The sequence below is a fragment of the Cheilinus undulatus genome, linkage group 16, assembly GCF_018320785.1.
Source record: "Cheilinus undulatus linkage group 16, ASM1832078v1, whole genome shotgun sequence".
Taxonomy (NCBI): Eukaryota; Metazoa; Chordata; class Actinopteri; order Labriformes; family Labridae; genus Cheilinus; species Cheilinus undulatus.
Genome location: NC_054880.1, coordinates 28,748,835 through 28,772,139, shown reverse-complemented (window position 1 = coordinate 28,772,139; position 23,305 = coordinate 28,748,835). Strand labels below are relative to the sequence as shown.

Below are 23,305 nucleotides of genomic sequence, written 5' to 3'. Positions count from 1 at the left end.
CGCTCAATTCCAGCCACTTGCTTTGCTGTCACAACTCTAACAGCCTCTGCCACGACCACTGCTATTGTTCTGCAGGCATTCTGGGACTGCGCTCGGGGGCTGTTGGCATTAAGTTCATCTGCAGTGCACTGCACACAGAGACAAGAGAGGAAAAGAGACGACGAATTACCCTGACTGCATGGCTGAGAACTCGTGTCTGTGGCTTTTATTTGTTGTTCTACATCTGTCGTCTTAAATCAAACCTTGCTCTGAGTAATAAAACTGATGAGATGGCTGTCTTGGGGATGCCTCTGTTGCTGCTTCTTCACCTGATCATGCATTATTGTCGACTGGTTCTCTTTGTGACCTTGCACCACACTGGCTCTGGGAGAGGAAATATGGCTGGCAGCTCTGCATCTTTCAGCTAATGTTGTGACTGTATCAAAGGAACACTACTAACAAAGGAACATATAAACAGCCTATACTATGTAATCAGAGAGAACACCAGTCTCTGGAACTTTTTCTACCATGCATTACCATCCATTTTGGCCTTTGGTTACCACACGGTAACCCATAGGTTAGTTGTGGACGTGTCTCAGTGCATACTGATGATACTCTGATGTCTCATATCTCAGACTAAAGTGGTCTTGGATTGACTGATCTGCATTGGATTGGTTTTCGGGGTGTAGTCGCTAAAACATATTCAGTTTTGAATAGCATCACACCTTTCTAAAACTATCTGGTGGTGTAGGGTTTAACCACTATGCAGGTTGAGCTTTGCACACAATCCATTCAGTCCTTTCAAGTAGGGATACACATTGCTAAAATGAATTTTCCTAAACTCATGTAGGCCGATATACACACCTTCAAATATATATATGTGTTGGCTTTGTTCTATTAACATGTGCGTAATGGATGCTGGACTGCATCCACTACATTGGAGTTGATATTGGAGGGCTCCAGAAAGAAAACCAGTGTGCATTTTTATAAATATGCATAAAAACACTTGTATATACTCAAACAGTCCCAAAGATGTTGCAGCCATTTTTCCAAACGGTGCGGTTTTTCTGTGCTCTTTATTAGCACTTTAAATTTTTATTTTCAGATGTGTAATGTAAGCCGAAATTATTTTGCCCTTATTTCACATCAATATGATACACTCTGTGTTCTGTATTTTCCTTTCAGTGTTTCTCCTGGGTTTACAGCTTAATAAAGGGATGAGGTATAGACTTGCTCTATAGGGAAAGTATCCTTAAATGACTTCTGTTGTGGTCTGGCGCTTTATAGAAAATACAATTCAATTAAATAAACTCCACCTTTAAGGGTGGGGGTTGGGAGGGGGGGTCTTGGTCCTTCCAAAAGTATTATGTGCACATGTAGATATGTAAATGATGCTGTTATGTTATCCTTTTTGCTGTTCTTCTGTTATATCATATTTAAGTGTTGTTGGTACATTTTCTTTCTTACTTTTGTTATATATTGCTCATTACTTGTCCCTCTCCCGTTGCACTGTTTTAATGACCAAATTCCCCTCAATGAGGGATCAATAAAGGTTTGTCTTTCCTGTACATATTACAATTTTGCTTCAGCAGAGACCATAGCATGGTGCTGTTGTGAGATGCCATCATGTAACACATGCAAGTATGATGCCAAACAGGGCTTTTACTTTGTCTGGACATTAGGCTTTATGTTTCATGTCTCGTGGAGATTCATCAATAACTCCACCTTATCACCTTCACACACTGGATGCATCTTGGCTTTATTTTCATTTCAGCTTGCATGAAGAAGTCAGGACTTTCAGACGGCCTGTGCCACATCTCACACATGGAGAATCTAGAGAATAGAGGACTCGCCTATATTTTCACTGAGCCAGCCAACTCTTTTTGCCAAAACAGATATGAAAAGCACTCAAGCACTGGTCTTATAAAGTTGTTCCCTAGACTTCAACTATTGTAAACTAACACAGTATGAGTACACATCTGGTTTGTGCCTTTCAAAGTAAAAGTCCTGTTTGGCATCTCAGTGAGAATCTCACCTCAGTAAAACAGAATGCTTTTATTGTCAGTTAAACAATGAACCAAGGCATTTGCAGGGAGCTATATTGAGGTAAAACAAAGAAAGACAGAGCTTTGATAGCAGTGACAAAAGACAGCACACTTGCTTCTTGGCTAGAAGCCATCAAGGTGCAACTTGGAACTGACATCTGCTACTGCTGCATGCACCAAAAAAAGCACCAAGTCTGAAATGGGTGTAAGGCATGTATTACAAAAAAGGCACTCATTAAGAAGCAGATTTTTTCATGATGATGCATCAGAGACATGCAAAATCTGCTGTCCCGTGATTGGCTGGTTAGATTTTGTGAACCTTATCAAATGACCAGTGAACTGTTGTGTTGAATTCTCTGTCGCTGTTACTTTTACAGTCATGACTTGGTGGGATTGGTCACTTTTAGTAAAGTTGGCTCTCTGAATTGATCAGAAACTTCAGCACTGACACATCACTAATTGCTGTAGGGTTCCTTTTATCTGCAGTCAGTCATGACCTTGCTCCAAACCTGCTAGCTCCTCTTCTACTGCGAAGGGCAAATAATTAAAGTAATTGCTGTAAACTTTGTGCATGTTTCCCCCTTAGCCCTCATCAGGATTTTCATCTCTGTTTGCTTGTAATTAGAGACCCGAGGTTGCTGCAGGTGAAGGATCAGCCTCTGCAGCCTCGTTCTGGACATTAGCGTGCTCTCCTCCTCCTGATCTGTATTCAGATGGTTAGCTCCTCTCTCACTGTTAGCAGATCCGAGGATTAAGAGTTCCGCTCATAAATGTCAAATGATAGATTTGAGAACAGCGTGCGCTTTCTCTCCATCTTCAGTGGAGATGCTTATTATGCTGATTTATTACTATTGATTTCAATTTCCAAGGCTTTATTTGCTGGGAGCTGTACCATTAAAACTGCAGCCTCATAGGATATGAATTAAGATCACGGGGATTACAAATGCCTTTCAATTGTGTCTGTCAGAGGGATGACTTTGAATGAGCAGCAGTGGGTGTGTGTTTGTGTGTAAGCGTGAATCATTGATGGTAAATGAACTGGAAGAAAGGCCTGATTTTTGTTTGGACCATTTGAATCCCCCAGCCGGGCTATTGGCTGTTTTTGTTGCTCTTGGCAGCCAATGGCATTGAGGCGTGGGTGTATTTGAATAACTTATGGGCTCAGTGAGAGTGTGTGTGGGGTACGTTAAGCCGTTAGTCCGTTACTTCAGTCCCAAAAGGGATTTGAAAGGCCCCATAGTCAGTTAACGGTCTGCCTTTGAATGGCACATTTAAAATTTAAACCACTCTCCCTTCTAATCCAACGGTGTTTCGGTTGGAGATTACTGACACATTGTTATATGATGGGGCCTCAGTGAATGAGGAGCCAGCCTTAGTGTGCCCCCTGCAGACAGACTGAAACCCCCCAGAATATATCAAAAGCCTGAGGAGAGCTTGAGATTAGAAATTTAATAAATATCTTGTCATATTTTTTATTTAATCAGTGGATAGTTTAAAACTAAACTCACACAAGCTCAAAGTTCATCTACTTGGTTTGATATACTGTAGAAGCTTAAAACTATTTTTCTTACATTTTCCCCTCCAATGTAGATCTAAAATAAATGAAAACAGATTTTTGGGTGATGTACTGAAATACATTTGAAATTAAAAAAATAAGACTTAATAAATTGACAATAACTTTTCAAATGCAACATCCCATTTTTGTTGCTAACCAGTAAAAATGAATCATGACACCTACTATGGTAAGGAAAGGCAGGCTTGTCTGTTCAAACATTCAAAGCACTTTAAGAAGTTGAAATGGATCACTCCGAATGGACAAAAGTATTTGGCCATCTGACCATTACACCAACAAGGACCGTAATGACGTATTAAAATGTATGAACTTTAATATGGAGTTTGTCCCTCTTTTGCTGATTTAACAGCCCCCACTCTTCTTGGAAGGCTTTTCAAGAGATTTTGGAGTGCTTTTGTGGGTAATTGTGCCCATTCAGTATCTAGAGCATCTATGAGGTCAGGCACTGATGTTGGATGAGAAGGCCTAGCTAGCAATCTGTGTCACTTCGTCCCAAAGGTGCTTATAGGGTAGAGGTCAGGGCTCTATGTGGGCCAGGGTCAAGCTCTTCCACACTGAACTCCTTAAACCTTGTTGTTATAGTCCTTGCTTTGTGCACTGGGGCAAAGTCATGTTAGAATAGAAAACGGCCTTCCCCAAACTGTTTCCACAAAGTTGGAAGCATAACATTGTCTGAAATGTCTTTGTATGTTGAAGCATTAAGACTGGCCTTCACTGGAGATGAGGGGTCTAGGCCCAAACCCTGAACAACAGCCCCATACCATTATCCCTCCTCCACTAAACTTCACAGTAGGCACAGTGCAGTCAGGCAGATAATGTCACACCCAGACTGCCAAACTGGGAACAGTGATTCATCATTTTACAGAACATGTTTCCACTGCTGTGCAGTGTCAGTGTGCTTTACCCCTTCATCCGAAGCTTGGCATTGGACTTGGTGCGTACAACTGTTCAGCTATGAAAACTCTTTCCATGAAGCAGCTGCCACACATCTTTAGTTTTTACATTAATGCCAGATGAATCTCAGAACTCTTCAACTATGAAATTAGCTGAGCAGTTACACACCATACACCTTTGCAGTCATTACCCCACTCACTTATAGTTGACTCAATTTTAATGCTCATGTAAGGGGATATTTTGGTATTTTGAAGCTAGGTTGAGATGTCAGTGGGCATCAACATTAAAATACAACATTGCATAGGCGTTGGGATGGTAAATCTTTACTATGTTGACATTACATCTCATCCTGTTGCACAAGCAAAAGGTCACCGGTTGGTCAGTGGATCGCAGAGCTACTGCAGTGCTGTTGTTAAAGAGAAGTTGATTTTGAGTTGACTTCCTAATGTTTTTAGAAACGTACAGTTCTTCCGTGATCTTGAGATCTCGAGTCTGTTGTTAGAGCACCAAGTGGAAAGCACTGCTAAACCTAGTATGCAGCACATGCAGAGTATGTGGATTTTGGGAGTTAGGATAAATAATACTACTGAAAAAGTTAACATTCTGTGCTAAATATTAGAAAAAAAACCCACTGGTTTCCATGCTAGTTAAAAGTGCATTATCTTTTCAAAGTGATCTTATAAAGGAAAAAGACAGTCATCTGCATAGAAGTGACATCAGTACGTGCCCTCTATAGAGAGTTTTGACTTTAGTTTGCTAAATTTTTTTCATTGTTTTCTTACTATTACTTTTTCATTCATAATGCATCATTTTTTTCATTTAACTTTTTCATCAAATATTTACAATGTAGATCAAGAGGATTTTCAAGTGAATGACAGTCTGTAGGAAACACCTTCAGAGTTTCTTAGATAGTAAGAGTATTTTCTTATTGGCACCGAATCACAGCTGTCAGCACCTTCAAACAGACAATCCTCCAATCTGTGTTCTGCCTCAACACCCTGCATCAGGCAAACACTTCAATAACTGTTTCTGTCAACTCCTAGGCACCCATAGTTCTTTCAAATTCCACATCCAGCAGTTCAGCATTTTCCTGCCCATGCTCACCTCGGCCCCACATTATACTGCGGGGGTCAGGGCTTCAAGGAAGGACCAGGTGGAGGGAGAAGAAGTGCTGCTCTCTGCAGCTTCAAGGTGATCCCGACCAGATGGTTCCCTCTCCCCTCCAGATGCACTTTACCTCTCCATATCCGCCACTGGCACACAGTGGGACTGTAACAGATAGGCCCTTATCTCTGCCACACTGTGTGGGGAGGTGGGTGGGAGTGGGACCTGCAGTGGGCCTTGATCCAGCCTGGCAGATCAAGTCCTCTGCTCACTTTACTCATCCTGTTTCACACAGATGCTGCAGCTCTGCACTAGGGCTGGGCTATACAGACCAAAATCATATCTCAGTGTCGTTAAGTTAAATGGTGATACTTGTTATATTCATCAATATGACAGATACTGTAACAAAACCCAATTATAAACTTACTGATTCTTAAACTATTTGACTGGTATTTGATCAGGATGCTATTGTTGAAATTATTATGTTTTTAATCTAAAAGATTTGAAACTAGCAAACATGATGTGAGTTACATGAATACATTGAAATAAACATAACAATGTGAGCTGATATTTGTCTAAATTAAACCACAATTATAAAAGTACAAAGCAGAACATCTGCAGCCAGATGTGTCTGCCTCTAAGTCATTTACCTTCTTCTTTAGAGTGCCCAATGAGATCAGCTAATTAAGTTTCTGCTCTTTGGGCTTATTATACGCAAAGGGAAAAGCACATTTAAACCCCTATCCCCTAGTTCAGTCCTGATGTTTGGAACAGACATTAGAAAACAATCCTGGGATCAGAAATCCTAAGTTCCTGTACACTTCTGGTTGATGAGGGTCAGAAGGAAGGAAATAGACTAAGAATGGCCTGGTAAAAAAGGAAACACCAGTGTTTAAGCCTGAGTGCAGACAGAGAAGACTATCCAACGTGTTCATACAAGCAGTGACAGCATTAGCAGTGAGCATTAACATCAGTGATGATAAACCTCAGAGCCTCAGAATCTAAAATATTTAAGGGTTTGCTAAGGCTAGGGTTAGGGATCACCAAACTGAGCGCTCTCAAACTATGTGAAGGCCTGGGATCTTTCACAGCCAGTTCCCTTATATTTATTTGGGCCACTTAAACCCATCACAAAGGTCCTGGGGCTCCTCCTCCAAGCCCTGCTTTTTTGGGCTAGGGTTAGGGTTTGCCAAACTGATCGCTCTCAAACTATGTGAAGGCCTGGGATCTTTCACAGCCAGCCCCCTCATATATACGGGCAACTCAAATCCAACCCTGCAGGTCTTGGGGCCCCTCCTCCAAGCCCTGCTTTTCTTAAAGCTTTAAGTTTCCTGGCCCGCAGTGAGTGAGCAGAGGAGATTTTTCAAGAATGAAAATATATTTTTAGCTCAATGGCAATATAGAAAATACACTCACCAGCTGCTTCATCAGGTACACCTTTCTAGTACCACCTTTCTAGAACTGCCTTAATTCTTTGTGGCACAGTTTCAACGAGGTGTTGGAACATTTCTCAGAGATTTTGGTCCTTATTGACATGATAGCATCACACAGTTGCTGCACAGTTGTTGGCAGCACATTCATGGCGTGAATCTCCCATTTGACCACATCCTAAAGTCGCTCTATTGGATTGCGATCTGGTGACTGTGGAGGTTGGAGTACAGTTAACTCACTGTCAAGAAACCAGTTTAGGATGATTTGAGCTTTGTGACATGGTGCATTATCCTGTTGATAGCTGATATGTCTGTTGTTAAATGGGGAAGAAATTTTCTCATCAGCTGAAGGTAAAATCTGCTAAAACTGTTATCATGATTGCAATACCATGCATCCCATGAGTGTTTTTAAATGGAATAGTATACCTTTTATTGTCATTTCATTGTGCATTGTGCAATGACAATTACTGGTATTCTATTCTATAAAAATGCTCATTGAAAAATAAAATAATTGGAATGAAATGAAAATGACTGCCATTGGTTCTCACAGTAAAGAATCCTTTTACTGAGCATTAGGCCTGACATTTGTTTTCTCCAAATGAATATCAACATGAACTATATCAATATAATCAGTATTATCCTATATCTCACTTTAAAGTATATTTATATATACATTAAAAATTGGATATATTTCCCAGCCCTACTCTTCACTGCACCAGTGGGTGAAAATCTGGTTTTGGGCTGCCGGCCTCAAACTTCACTTCTTCTCACCTTATCAGTGAGGAGCAAATACAGCCAAAGAGCGGCCTTATCTGTGAGGAGATGGGTTTGAGGATTTTGTTTGTCTTTGCCAAGCAGCAGGGAAGCCAGCGACTCTTTTGGACCTGAATTTATCGATCAGCCCCTTCCTCCTCTTACCTCAGGTTACTGCGGCTGACTTCTTGTCCTCCTGTTACACTGTGTAATGGGCCTTGCTCTTACAACATGTTGTGAGTCTCTTTGTTCTCTCACCTCTTTGTTCAGCTTGATGTTTGAGAAATTTCAAGGTCCAAGCTGTTCTTCAGCCTGTCACATTATGGCATTCTCTCCTCAGCACCGTAAACACGACCATTAGGGCCTCATCATGGAAACGATGATAATGTTTGTCAGGAGGAGATGCTTTCTTTCTTAAGAAAGTGTTGTTTTTCTCGCCCTGAATGGCCTCAGTCACATCCATTAGACGTTTTCACCACAGCAGATGTTTGGCAACTCAAAGATGATGAAATATAAAAGGAATATCAAACCAGAGCTTCAGATCATGTGTTTGGATTATCAATGGATTGTTTTACAGAAAAAAATAGGTTCACTGTAAATATTGATTTTATTTCACCAGTGTATGTGAAAGCAATAATTCCAAGAGCAAAACATCTATAAAAACTAGCATAAAGGTAAAGGGATACCTGTGTACCATATAAGATAGAAACCTAAGCTCAAATGTTCAATAATTAAACACAAGAAATAACCAACATATAAACCCAGAGCAGAACAGCCATCAATGCCTAACATTAACGCTATACACTTGATGTTTTGAGTGTAAAAAGTCCTAAATTTACAGGGACCAAATGTTAGAATTTTGGGGATTATAATGTTGAAAGAAGTCGGTTGCAAAGCAGCCTTGCAAAGCAGATGGATACGCCTGTTTCTGTGTTTCTCACTGGCAAATCCATCTTGCAAAGCTTCCATCTGAACCATTTGGGCCCCGTTAGAAAGTGACAGGATCAATCAGCGGCGAGGGGCAGTACTTTTGTGCAACGGAGTCGTGATGTAAGCAAACGGCAACAAGAGGCTGGTGCAAATATGGCTGAAGACATTAGCATGGATGCTGCTAAAGTGCCAGTTTTTATCAGAACTTGATGACATTTCTTTGTTAAAATAAAAACAAAGAAAGTCATGTACTGACATGTTTGCAGTTGCCATGGTTCACGTAATGCAGTTCAGTATGGAGTTTACTCCTCTGTAGTGGCTACGTCACATGTTTTGGTGCTCTGATTGGCCTGTAAAGATGTGACAGACAGAACGTTCATCCAATCACCCTCTGAGTTTTTTTCAAAACCTCTGCCTTTTCCCAAACGCTGTCTATGAGAGGTTTTCCAGATGGACATGTGAAACAAATCCATCTGGTGTGCCAGGTTACGAGTCCTGCAGCTGAGAGCCTGAAAAAATTATACCTTATACTGAGACTGAGCAGTGAAGAAGTACTTGTAGTTTAAGCCAAGAATCGTCACATTGTCATTGTAATCTGAACTCAGAAGAAACATTTCTATAAACTGAGGCTACCCAACTCCTGTTTTGAGTTTGGTTTCTTGTCAATTTACAACTTTAAATGTCAGATATATTTAACTTTATAAACCAGTATTTTAGAGATTACAGAGTCCAAATTTTCAAATAAAAAAATGTAAAAAACTAAGAAAATTCAGTGTTTGGTATCTTGCAACCTTGCAACTTTATAATCTCACATTTCTTCAACTTTTTTTTTTCTCCAAAATAAGATTACCTTTTTTTGTAAAACTTACAGATATTCATTTTTGAGTGGCCCTAACATACTGTTGTAGAAACACATGATATTTAAGAGTATAGAAAATGTTGACAAAGTCAATGAAAAGAAATGTAAGAAATGTCTACCCACCAGGAAACATTGTTTTAATCTTAGTAGCCTGAACGAAACAATACCTGCTTTTGTACGACTTTATCAATTTCCTATTTCTGCTTGGCATCATCTTGTGATTTCATGGAAAAAAAATATTGTTGACAAATTTCATTGAAGAAATGTATACAACTTCATCTAGATGTTCCTGCACGAATGATGTAAAATCTTGTTGAATGCTAATTTGAATTGCATTATGCAGACTTAAGTAAAAAAAAAAAAAAAACAGCTAAAAGGAGTGAATGATTCCCTCATTCCACACCAGTTTGTCCTTCTTTTCCAAATTTTGTCAGTCAACATCAAATGGTACAGATATCTTTTTTGGATTTTTGGTCCATATCAAGTCCTATATGCAGGCTTCTTCCATTTGTTATACAAACTCCTTTCCTGGTTGCTGGAAGAAGCCTTGAGGTGTTGGTCTGAAATTATCTTATTTTTTTATCTATATAAAGACTCCTACTGCCTTTTCAAGTATGATGCATGCTGATCGATGCACTCTAAAGTCTTGCACTTGAAAAAGACCCTCTGAATCACTCCCTTCAGGCCAGGAGGCTCCCTAAGGAATCGCTCCCAGCTCCTGCACCTATTAGTCCAGGATGCCTCGGTGCAGCCCTGATTGTCCCCAACATGAGAGAGCAATGGGAAGACGCAGGACCCCGGGAATGACATGCTCTGTTTACGAAATGGCCAGAAAAACCTCGAAGAAATAGGGCAGAGAGAGCGAGTAGTGCTGGCATGAAGAGACAGCAAAGAGAACAGCAGCTCCCCAAAAGGCCCGCGGGACGGCAAGATGAAACAAACAGTAGATCACAGCAGTGAGATGAAGAGGCTGAGGGCGGGTGGTATATATCAGGATGCAGCAGGAGGGAGGAGAGCTGGCAGTGGTTTGAGGGAGGATAGTCGGCCCACACGTTGTCGCTGGGCGGCTGCTAATGCACTATTGATTTCTGACACTGGAAAGATTCCCCCACATCAAGTCCACCTCCATCCATTGCCGTCTGTCAGCCAGCCATCGCTTCGACTCTGCACCAGTGTTTAGAGTTGAAGTTGGGATCAGGATCAGATTTATTTTTTAGGATACCCCAAATCCATCCTGCAAGTCAGAGCAAGAATCCATCTTTTATTACAAAGCATCATTTTAAGGGAGCTGAAGTGAGAGTGGTCAACAAGTCTGACACTGGGAAAAGTTGACCACAACTAAACTTTTCATGGACCAAGGCCAGAAGCAGCAAATCTCCTGTGACATTTTGTCTGGCTGAAACTGTGCTGTGGTTTTAGAGACAATAATTAGACTTGGCGAGAGTCAAATACACTGTTGATGGCAGCCATTTGTAGAGTTCAACCTCTGAATGTTTTATCAGAAGACGGAGCAATTGGTTGGATTACTTTGTGGAAAATAATGTTTTTCTAATTTGTCTTGCTCTAAGAAATTATCATTATAACGCTGTTACAGTGCTGCTAAGGCTTTTTCGACATAACCTTAGCAAGACATTAGAGAGGATTGGGTTGAAGGATTTTTTACCAGGATTTTGCAACAGCATGTAATACCACCAACTTCAGATATAAATGTTGAGCTTGAAAAATAATAAAACAAGTGTTATAGTGGAGAAATAGAAATATGAATTTCAAATTTACCTTTCATCCTGCACTCATATTTATAACATTAGAGAACTTATTTACAAATTTCACCATTTTTATGTTACTGGTAGCATGTCAGTTATTATATGGCTGAGGCTGGTGACATCACAAAAGCAGTGCCACTTCACTTCAGTCTGTGCCACTGCTGGGATGTTATGAAGCCCAGGTTGAGCCTGGTGCCTTGCACCTTCCACTTGACAGTTCCCCAGAGACTGGCTAACTGATCGAGCACACTAACACCATGGTCGGCAAACCAGTTTCTGGTAGCTTTGGCTTCCTTGTGGGCAGGTGCGAAGTCCTGCTGGATAAAGACATTAGAATCTCCATAAAGCTTCTCAGCAGATGGAAGAAAGAAATGTTCTAAAATCTCCTGGTAGATGGCAGACAGCGTTGACTCTGGACTTGATCAAGGACTCTGTGAAGCTCCCTTAAGTTCTTGAATCTGCTTTGGTTGACAGTCCTCTGAAGGCTGAGCTCATCACTTTTACTTGTGCACCTTTTCTTCAGTGATAATTTTGGCTGCTATTTTCCATTTTAGTCTTTAAATGAAATGCATTTTAGTTTTCGTCACGTTTTAGTCATTTCTATCCTTTAGTTTTAGTCCAGTTTTAGTCGACAAAAACTCAAAACAGTTTAGTCTAGTTTTAGTCCATAAAAAGTCCTCCTAGATTAGTCTTTACTGTTAGTCCAAGCATTCATTTTCATGCCTTTACATGACATTCCAAATTTTTGAGATGCACCTGTATATATCTGAATATATGTTAGAGGGATTTATGTTCAAATGTCTCACATACCAAATAATCAAAAACAGTTGAGCAAACTGATTGTATGTTGAAAAGTAAAACATGGACAACTTTGCAACTCTGCATTTTGTACATACTCTACACTTAACTTTATTCCTTCATACCCTCTGGAGCAGTGGTTCTCAACTGGTGGGTCGGGGAACCAATTGTGGGTCCAGAAGCTCTTTCAAGTGGGTCACAAAATGTGGCAAAAAGTCTACTGTTTGGAAGCCTTAAGGGGACATAAATGTATTCTAAAGGTTTTCCTATGATGATGAGTAAACGTCAGTGTTTGTCTCAAGAGTTAAACTTATTTATCTCCTTTTCTTTGGATGAAAAGCAGGTTTTTCCACGATATTGATGAAATTCCTTATGAAATTTTCAAATTTCCATCTTGTCTTGGGAAAATGAAATGCATGCATGCCTTTCCTTCTGTAATTATTTTCTTTTAAAACATGTCTAGTTTGCCCTGGCTCTTTGATTGACTATTTTTTGTTCCATTTAGGGTCCAAACTATCCAAATAGATCAATTATAGAGGTTGAAATTGTTTAAAGATATGGGGCATGGTTTCTCTTATGGAGGCAGTGGTGGTTCCTGATGTCTGACCGGTTGAGAACCACTGCTGTAGAGTACAGTGATGCATACTTGAACAATAGCATGATTTCTGCTAAGCTTTGCATTTATACTGTTTAACTTCTGGTTAAAATCCAGTAGCATACACAGATCGTTAAGATCACTTTGAGGCTGACTGAGGTGAATAAATGCAGGAGTTAAACCCCCAAAAATCAAGAGTACAATGTCATTCAGGCTAACATGTTTACATGCAATTTAAAAGTCTGGTTGTGGTTAGGTTACCAGAATAAAGAGACTCTTCTTTAGGCCTGTACATGAATGTGTTTTGCAGGAGAAGAGCATATATGAGTAATCCTGCAGCACACACAGAACAGGAGCTCAGACAATACCTCTGCCTTTGACACAGTGTTTGCATATAGAGTGAAAGTGTGTATTTCTGGCACATTTCCGCGGTATGTGGTGCTAATCGGTGCATCTTGGAAGCGACAGAGTAGAAACACAATAATGACTCTGTTGTTGTTGTCTGCAGGCTCCAGGTTTCCTGCCTGGCTCCTGAGTCTCACCTGGGGAGTTCATTAGCTCTGAGTTGTCGGCTGCAGTCAGACTGGTATTGTTTGCGGGTCGGTTTAGGCTCTGTCAGTGTCGCATTCATGACCAGCTGCTGTTGGTTTGCAGATTTCCCATTTGCACGGTGTAAGCATTGTGTCACTTTCTGTAAATGGCAAAATCTGCATTGCCTTTTGGCCGTGGTAAACAAGCCGCAGCCCCAGTGTTCCTGCCAGCCGAGGAGATCACACACTACAGCCAGAGATACAAAGAGGAGCAAGCAGCGAGACCAATCTGTGCCCTCCCAATCATCCACGCTCACCGCACTTCACTTCTCTGGTACGAGGTGTATCATCTGAGGCCAGCGCCGCTCCGGGATGCAATATCAGGAAAAAAAAAAACAGAATAAAGGAAAAAAGCAAATGAAGATCTGAAAGACGAAATTGAAAATCTTGGATGACCTTCTCTTGATGCCCTGGAGGAGGAGGAGGAGGGTCGAGGAAAATAGTGCAGTCCGCTCTCACTGATCACACAGACTCGATCAACATCAGTGCACCGTTATTCACGGCGACTGCAGGTGGAGGTGAAAGTGGTGGTGGGAGGTTGAAAATGTTAGATAAAATTTTGATTAAAATGCACCTGGTTTCAGCTTGGCCTTTCCAGAGGAGAGATGCTGTTATCAGGGTGTAGAATAGGGCTGCCTGAGTTATACAAAGAGTTATTGATGGCAGCGAGGAAAGCTAACGAAAAATGATGGGGACAAACATAAAGATAAAAGCTTTCACTATCTCGCCCTCACTTTTTTTTCCTTGCTGCACTTCCTCGCCCCTCCTTTCCACTTTGGCTTGTCTCCTTTTTTCTCCCCTCTCGGTGTAAGTGTGATAAAAACGGGCAGACCTATGACTCAGGTTCCCACCCTGCATTCCGATATGAATTCAGGGAGCCGAGGCCGTCCCCTAATCTCTTAATGCATGTTCCTGCGCCCTTGGCAGGGTCATGGGAGAAATAGATGGAGCCTTATCTGCTTTTATGGATTTATGGAGAAATTCCGTGCATTGGGTGTTTTTTCTTACACCAAGCGGCGTGTGCGTGATACAGTATGTGCCACTGTGCCCTTAAGGTTGTTGTGTAAGGTTATCAGAGCTGAAATATCTTTATGAATTTATCAACTCTCTAATTGCTGCATCAATCATGTTGACTTGATCCATCAACTTGAAATAAAAAGTGAGGCTGGGCTTGTTTATGAGCTGGTGTTTTAACCTTCAGCTGATCATCTCTCAGCTCCTCTCTTTATGCTTGTCAACACGGGCAAGGCACGCTGGGACTTTTTGTCCCCTACTTTTAAATGTTAGGGTAATAAAGTGGCAATAATAATGACTGAAAAAGATATTCAGTCATACTGATAATGTCCAAGCCTCCTCTCTTATGACTCCACATCAGGGCAGGAGACTGAAGCGCCACAAAGAGCACAGGAGTGCCGCTGTTGTGCGGTGCCAGTGAAGACCACAGAGTTCATTTCAGCATCTTAGATTTTCTCCATGTACTACGTATTATTAGAAAGCCCCACTGTAAAGATTAAAGCTGGGTTATTACTTGAAGTTCTGTATAAATTGCATTCTGGCATACAGCAATTTTCAAATTGAAAGAAGGTACAATATTCCTTCAACCTGAAATGTGTGTGTGTGTGTGTGTGTGTGTGTGTGTGTGTTGGGGGGGGGGGGTCTTCCTTCTGCCATTTCTGCCATTTCCTCAAAATTTCATGAAAATCTGTCAATAACTTTTTGAGTTATTTTGCTAACAAACGAATGAACAAACAAACAAACGAACAAACCCACCCAATCACAAAACCTCCTTGTTGGAGGTAATAAATACGTATATACATACATACGTAAATAAATAAAGTCAAAGTGAAAATAGATTTCTACAAAGTAATGTCAATTAAACAAAAATATGTAATGCAATATATGTGGGTGCATACATTTTTACCCCTTTCAAGTAGGGATGTCCACGTTTCAGTGGTTGTGTATCAGATTAGCTGGTGCATCATCAGATGTAAATTTGTGAAGCATAGCAGTTAGCCTGTATTAGGAACAGTGGGTTGTGACAGTTTTTCAGTAATAAGTGGAAATAGAGTGGTAGGCTGTGGAGATTTAAACTCACTGAATGTATTACTACTTAACTGAAGTGAAATGAGGCCACATATGAATGCACAATATTTATCTGTAAAGAGGAGCACATTACACCTGCTAACAAAACCACCCTGTGATGAATCTGATTTTTTTCTAAGTATTTTCTTCTCTTTAGACTAGTCAGTTAAACAGAATTTAACTTCGCATTTAGCCGAATGGGGAAATAGACGCGTGAGAACATCTCTACTCTCAAGTCACTATTTGCTTGCTTCGGGTCATTGTCATGCTGGAAAATAAATCTTCACCCAAGGCACAATCCCCTTGCAGACTGAATAAGATCATCCTCCAGTATTTCCTTTATTTTGCCTCTTCCTTTACAAACCTCCCAGGGCTGGCTGCTGAGAAGCATCCCCACAGCATGATGCTGCCAGCACCGTGCACAGTGGTTTGTGGTGATGTATAGTCTGATGTAATGGTAGCCAGGAATCCTGATCAACCAGTGACTGGACCATCGAGAAACAGGTACCATTTACACCACTGAGGTGATTTCACTAATTGCCAGACTTCTCGCAGCAACTGGTCAGATCTCTGTTGAATTAGGTCAGTCACTTTAAAGGGGATGAATATTTATTCAATCACTTTTTTTTTTTACCTTATATACTTTCAATTAATTTGCATTACCTTGTCAAAATTTGTTTTTACTTGTACATTAGTTTTTTTTGTCAAAAAGCCAATTTATATGACCATGATTGATTTATAAACTCTGTCAAATATCCAAGGAGGTGAATATTTTTAGAGGCACTGTAACACTCTTCATATCAAGCAAACACTCAAGTGTTAATATTGTCAAGATTTATTCGCAAAAACCATCTCATTTTTTTTTGCATTTCTTAATAGAAAAGAATGACATTAAAACAGTATTTGCCTTCATCACAACAATTCATTTTGCATTTGCAACATGAGTTGAGATAATTAAATTTCTTACTTACACAGATCATTGTTGCTGTTTTTAAGCTGTACTGTCTTTAAATCTCCATACTGACAAAGTAGCTTTTTCTCTGCTTTTTAACCCACTGGTCATCTTCACCTGATTTAGAGGTTGGCTGGACCTTACAGAAGGAGATTCTTTTGAGGATTGTTTTGCCTTTATTTAGTGTTAGTTACAAAAATGGCATCAGGTTTCCTCACTGTCTCTGACTCACTCTCTTAGTGCAGTCCTGCTGTCAAAAGGACAGCTGGAGACTTGCCCTGCAACAATGACGAGGTCCAGCTCTCATAGCTAAAGAAAAAAGCAATTTAGCCACAGAGCCCCCCCGAGAACCGGCACATCAAAGCAGCTGCACCTTGGAGCTGCTGAGGTGTAGGTGCGGCAGGTGAGTGGGGCTAAGCCAGAGCATGCCCAGGCTTCTTCTGCAGGCAGGTGAGGGAGAAGAAAATATCAGCATAGTCCAGGAATACGTCGAGATCTCAGAGGACAGCAGCTGCTTGTTATCACTGCGTATTTCTGGCACTTTGACATCTCATCAGTGGTTTGGGTGCAGAAAGGATGGAGCCAAGGGATCAACAGACAGTGGTTGAGGAGGCTCCATGGCATGCATTTAAAATCCATTCATATCCAGAGTGTCCGAGGATCTGACCCGGCATTTGACCTGTTTTCTATTTACACTGACAGACTGATAAAAAACATGTCAATGCAACTGAGATGACAAGAAACATCCACATTAGAGATGAAACAACAGCTTACAAAACAATTAAAATCTATGCCAAAGGGGAAAGTTCAGCAGATGGGAGAGAGTCCAACAATTACATTTTTTACCAACTAGGCTACTAAGCTCTGAGTTTTGGCCGCAGGGCATTTTTCTCCAGAGAACTGCCACTCTCTGTTTTTTCTTGAACGCTAACCATTCTCTTTAAGCCCTAGAGATGGTTGTGCATGAAATTCCCAGTTCAGAAGTTTGTGAAATGATCAGACTAACCCATCCTGCTAAAGTCACTATTATCACCTTTCTGTCCTATTTTGATGCTCTGAACTTCAGCTCATTTTCTTTACTATGTCTACATGCTTTAATGCATTGGTTGCTGCCGAAAGATTGGCTGATTATATTTTGTACTAGATGGTTTTTCAGGGGCAGAAGATCTTGTGGTCAGGTCACAACCCATGTACATAGGTAGCCAGGGTTCAGGTCTGGCTTGTGGCCAATTTCCCTACTCTTTCAACCCTGTTTCTCATTCTATCCATTGTCCTTCTCTACAATAAATGCATAAAAAGCCCAAAATATACATTAAAGGTGAAATAAAAAGAAAGTATTTTTTTTAGCACTTGAACAGGTGTTCCAAATAAAGTGGCTTGCCAAATCTCCCTTCATAAAACGTGTATGCAGAGCCACAGACATGACTATATTTAGTGGTTTATTGGGCTAATTATTTAATACATAATTACTAGGGCTGTCAAACTATTTAAATTACGTTTGATCAGTGCATGTTTACACATTGCATTATTTTGCATTTGAAAGCAAATTTTTAAGTCTATTCATGCCTCCTAGTTTCTTAACTTGTGAATCAAATGAAGAATGCATTCTGGGCAGTTTTTAGATATTGAGCATCAAAGTTTTGGTATCTAAAACAGAAAAGACTAGAAGGTGGTACCACTCTCTTTCATAGTGAATTTACTCTAAATGGGCTAAATTAACTTTCTATTATATTTGCAAATGTATTTTTGGGAACAAGTTTATGCAGATAGAACCTTTTTATTCTGAAAAATCACTTTCTGTTTGGAATTTAAATGTTTTATTTCACAAAACATGGAAAAAGCAGCCTCCAGAATTGTTCCTGTATTAGCACAAACTTTAAATAGTTACTAGGTGTATGATGAGACACTGAGCTCTTGGGAAGACATGACTGGATTTTACACTCCTTTTTTTAAACTTTGATAACAGAGTATATGATTGAAATTTATTCAGGTGACACTTATAAAGTGCAATGATCACAGGTCTATTTTTACCAATTTTTATGATTAATTTTCTTGTACTAAATATCACTGCTTACATATGCAGTGCCTATAGAGTTCTTGTTAATGCCAAAGTGAAAACAGATTTCTGCAAAGTAATGTCAATTAAGTGAAAATATGTATTATAAAAACATTTTCAGCCCCTTTAATTGATGCTAGTAGTCTCAAAATCAGTGAATTGGGGATCATCTGAGTGCAGTGAATGTGTATTGTAGCATGAAGTCTTGAAGGTCCAGTCACTGGTTAATCAGTATTGCTGGCTTCCATTACACCATGAAGACAAAAGAACACTCTGAGCAAGTTAGAGAAGGGTTATTTGAAAGTATCACTCAGGGGTTAAATACAAAATATTTCCAAGGCATTGAACATCCCTCTGTTTTCAGTTATATCCATCATCAAGAAATGGAAGGAATACGGCACATGTGTAAATCTTCCTAAATCTGGCTGTCCTCACAAAGTGTGTGACCGTGCAAGAAGGAGACTAGTGAAAGAGACAACCAAGACACCTATGACTACTCTGAAGTTACAAGCTTCCGCGGCTGATTCCATCACTGTATCTACCGTTCTTTTTGTAGATACTTTTCTTACTTACTGATTTGATTGCTGTTTTAAAGTTAGAGTCAACTTTGTAATGTGATGATGAGTAATCATACCAAATAGTGATGATTCACTTTTAAAATTAAAATTTGAAACCTTTTCAATTGTGAGCAAATAGAACCTTAGCCTTTAAAGGAAAACATTAAATATATTTGTCTTAATATTTCGTAAATAGTGTCATTCAGTAGAAAACGTCCTTGCATTAAAGACTAAAAAGATGATGTGTTGGCTCTCTTCATGCAGAAATTCTTGAAAGCATCAGCTGCTTTCTGGAACATTTCTCAACCCATTAAATGAAAACCTTCAGTGATGCTTTCTTTGATTCTGATTTCTACTTTTACCTAGAAACAGAATGCAGAGGTCGATCTTCTTTAAATCAATCAACTTTCTAGTCACTATCTTTAAAATGGTTTGAGTTTAGATAATTAGGATGAAAAGATGCTGGTTGAAAGAGAAAATGAGTGAGATGACAGAAAAGGGAGGCGGTGGAAATGAGGACAAAATGAAAGAAAGATGACAAAAGTTAAAGAAGATGCCACTTTCTCCTGGGAAGGTCAGCAAGATTTTTTCTGGGCCTGTAAACTGTGAATGTAAGAGAGAGAGTGAGTGGGATGGTGTGAGTGCTGATATGTGTCCTGCATGTCAGCGTGCAAGTATTACAGCCATCTCTCTGGTTTAAGCATTCCCTCGGCTGCCATTATGGCCTAATAACAGTGTCAGCGTGATTAATGGCGAGAGGCAGAGCTCTGATTACGATCTCACTCTACTACAGTGCCAAGGCGACTACACTACCCACGATGCCGCTGTCTGTGCTCATCCACACCATGGCCGTCTTCAGCTGATGCACCCATCCCAGCCAATGTGAAGGTTAGGTGTGCAATTAGGATGTGTTGTCCCTCCTGCTGACAGCATCAAAGAATGGATGTGAGGATGATGATGATGGAAGATTAGGAGTTAGAGAGATGAAGGATGTGATCCCCAAGGCCAATTTAAGCAGTCCAAGGTAATAAACACAGACAGCCTGGTGCCAGATGTGCTGTCTATTTGTGTTTATCTTCATGAGAAATAACAAAGAAAGAGATGTTTCTTAAATTCACTCGTCTTTGAAAGAATGGGTTCAATCTGTCAAATAAAAAGGAAAGCCACGATATCTTAAACTTGATTTAAGAGAACATTAGACACTTCAGCTCATGAGGTCATATCCCATCATGCTCTGCTATCTTAGTCATCAGACAGGCCAAAAGAGTCAGACTTTTACTTTGACCAAATTGCCACAGGAACGCCTGTTATACATCAAAAATGGCAGCTTGTTTAGGAGCAGTGCTTCAAAATGACCCTGCATGGTGCAGATTAGTGCAGGCATCTTTAAAACTGGTCTCAGGTGTCAAACTCCTGATTCTTGCACTAACTGGTTCATGTCATCCCCAACATTTAGAGTCCTTTCTCACCTGAGCTGATTCTACTGAAACAAACCCAGGTATTTTTGCTATGTTGGTGTAGTTTTTTTTTTTTTGCTGGTGTAAAAGCTGTCAATCAAACTCTGATATGGACCAAAGACCATTTGAAAAGGAGGGTCTCAGTCTACAGTCTGAAATCGGCAGGGGGTTATGTATGTTTCTTTCTTTCTTTCTTTCTTTCTTTCTTTCTTTCTTGCTTTCTTTCTTTCTTTCTTTCTTGCTTGCTTTCTTTCTTGCTTTCTTGCTTTGTATGTGTACAAGATAACCCCAGAACAGAAAGTCAGATCTTCACTAAACTTTCGGGAAATGTTGGGATAGTGACAGGGAAGAATCGATTAGATTTTGGTGATGATCCGCGCACCCGTTTGGTTTTTCTTGGACTTTGAAATTTTGAACACCATAGTAATCAATGGGAGCGTAAGTTCCTCAGTGGCGCTGCTTAGGCATGGGTCTGCCGCCTCAGATGGCCATTCTAGTTCAGACTTTGGTACTGCTAGTTTGTAGTGAAAATGAAAATTCAGAAGGTGTCTTGCCATATTGGATTAAAGCAGCTGCTATAGCCAGATGAAACTGTGTTACAACTGTGTTGATGGAGCTTCAGAAACAATTTAATACGTTTTTGTTTTTTAGATTCCAATTATCAGGATGCTGTCTGTGTAAGAAATATTTCAACATCCATTTCATTTAACTCTGCCTATTTTTGATTCTTATTTTACTATTATTTACTCAGTATAAGTTCATTTCATATAGCTCTGTTTATATTTCCCGTTGTTATCTTTGTCTTCTTGCTCTATAACCATTTTATTCTACTTGTACAACTGTTTATATATTTAACAACTGTTATTGATCAAATCTCTAAGGCCTATATTTAGTGCCACAACCTGGGGCTGGAGAGAGCAGGGAGGGCAGCCAGAGTCAAGTCAAAGTCAAGTTCAACAGCATTTCTTTTTTATAGGCTTTTTCAGCCTTGGTGATACACCCAGAGATCACTCAGTTGTCAGACCCCTGAAATATCCACAGCACAACTAGGGACTTGCCCTACTATCTCCCTGCTTACCACTTCCACCCTATACACTACCCTAAAGCAGTGGTTCTCAACGTATGGGTCAGAACCCCCTTGAGGGTCGTGAGACACTGAGAGGGGGTCGTCAGATGCTTTAAAAAATAGAGAATAATTTTTAAAAGATATCAGACTGTATATTTTAGCCATTTTAGTGAAATTATAGCCATGAAATTAGTAGAATACAAAATGAAAAACATTTTATCAGTAGCTTTGGTGCTAGCATCCTAAATACATGTTTCCTCATTTGGGAGTTGAAAAGCGTGTCAAACTGTCATGGATTTTTTTTTAATTGAAAGTATCTCTTTGTGCCATTATTTAACCACTTTCCCTACCCAATTTTGCCACAATCATTAACAACTTTTCATCAATGTTTGCACAATTTGGACTCTTTTGCCACTTTCCACTCACTTTTGCCACTTTACAGCAATTTTGCCTAATTTTAACCCGTTTTCATCACCTTTTTCCCACTAGTTTTAACACATTTTAGCACATTGTTTACACTTTTTTTGATCAATTTTTACCTATTGTTGCTTCTGTTGAGCTAATATTAGTCCTATTAGCCCCTTTTTACCACTTTTGACGCCTGTTTTTGCATTTTAACCACAGTTCACTGTTTTTGATGCCCATTTTTTTCCAGTTTAACAGATTTCTGAAAAAAAAAAATCACATTTTTCTTCCTCAGTTAACCCATTTTTGCCAGTTCCAACTATTTATTTCCACTTTTAAATCCCATTTCACCAAATTTGCCACGTTTTTGCCACGTTAACCATTGGTGCCATTCTTTTCTTATTTTTGCCACTTCTAATCCCATTTCACCACTTTTCCCACCTATTTCAGCAATTTTAACACACTTTAATTCTGTTTTTAAGAAATTGGTTTTACATTTTGAAGAAGATACTAAGGCACACACAAATAAGAAAATATATTTAAGATATTTGTTGCTTTGTTAAGCGTGGTTATTATTCAGGTTAAATGTATGGATATCACAGCTTAACTTAAACATGGGCTTCAAGTTTGAATGGGTCCCAGATGCCCCCCCATCCCCCCCGTGAGCGGCCTTGTCTGCATATAACTATTTTTGAATGTGCATGGCTGTGTTCAACCACCTTCAGGTACAGTGGGGGTCCCCGGTCTCTGGCACCTTTATTTTGGGGTTGTGGGCTGAAAATGTTGAGAACCACTGCCCTAAAGATTTGTTATTTATCCAGCATATTATTTCACCATGCCTCTGGTAAAATGCAAGGAAATCCAGAGGAAGGCCTGGGTTGTGTCAATCCTCCTTCATCCAGTGTGTCCTCAGGCAGGCTGCTCACCAAATCTACACCTTAATGCAGACTCAAAAACATACCCAAAAGTTATGCACAGGACTGTAAATTTTGTGTCTTCTTAATTGTGATCTTTGACAGGGTGCTGCTCTTTATTTTGTCTAATATTCTAAGTGCTCTTGGTGTCTTGGTTTCTCTTCACTGCAGGAAACAGGCATCTTGCAGTGACTCTGTGAACTTCAGTCCAAAGTAAAAGCCTCTGCACCTCTGTTAACACAACATCTGAGGCAGTGCTGCACACCTGATGGAAACGGGGCTCAGAGACTGGCTGAATACAGACAGATAACCAGTGTGAATCACAGAGATATTCGTGGTAACAACCTTTGAGCCTGTCAGTTTTGGTGTCTTGCCTCTTTTACCAGGTTTAAAAATAAAGGTGGTCAAAGGCTAACAGGACATATCTATCCTGGCTGAGGTGTTACAGCTGAAGTTCAGAGTGTGGATCTTTGTGGTTTTTATATTTTAGGTTTCTCAGTGCT

General features: G+C 40.0%; 1 protein-coding gene across 5 annotated transcripts in view; it reads left to right on the top strand.

Annotated features, from left to right (window-relative positions):
• The window catches only part of ptprua (protein tyrosine phosphatase receptor type Ua), a 336,553-nt gene that overhangs the window by 141,473 nt on the left and 171,775 nt on the right, over positions 1-23,305 (top strand). The window lies entirely within an intron of this gene.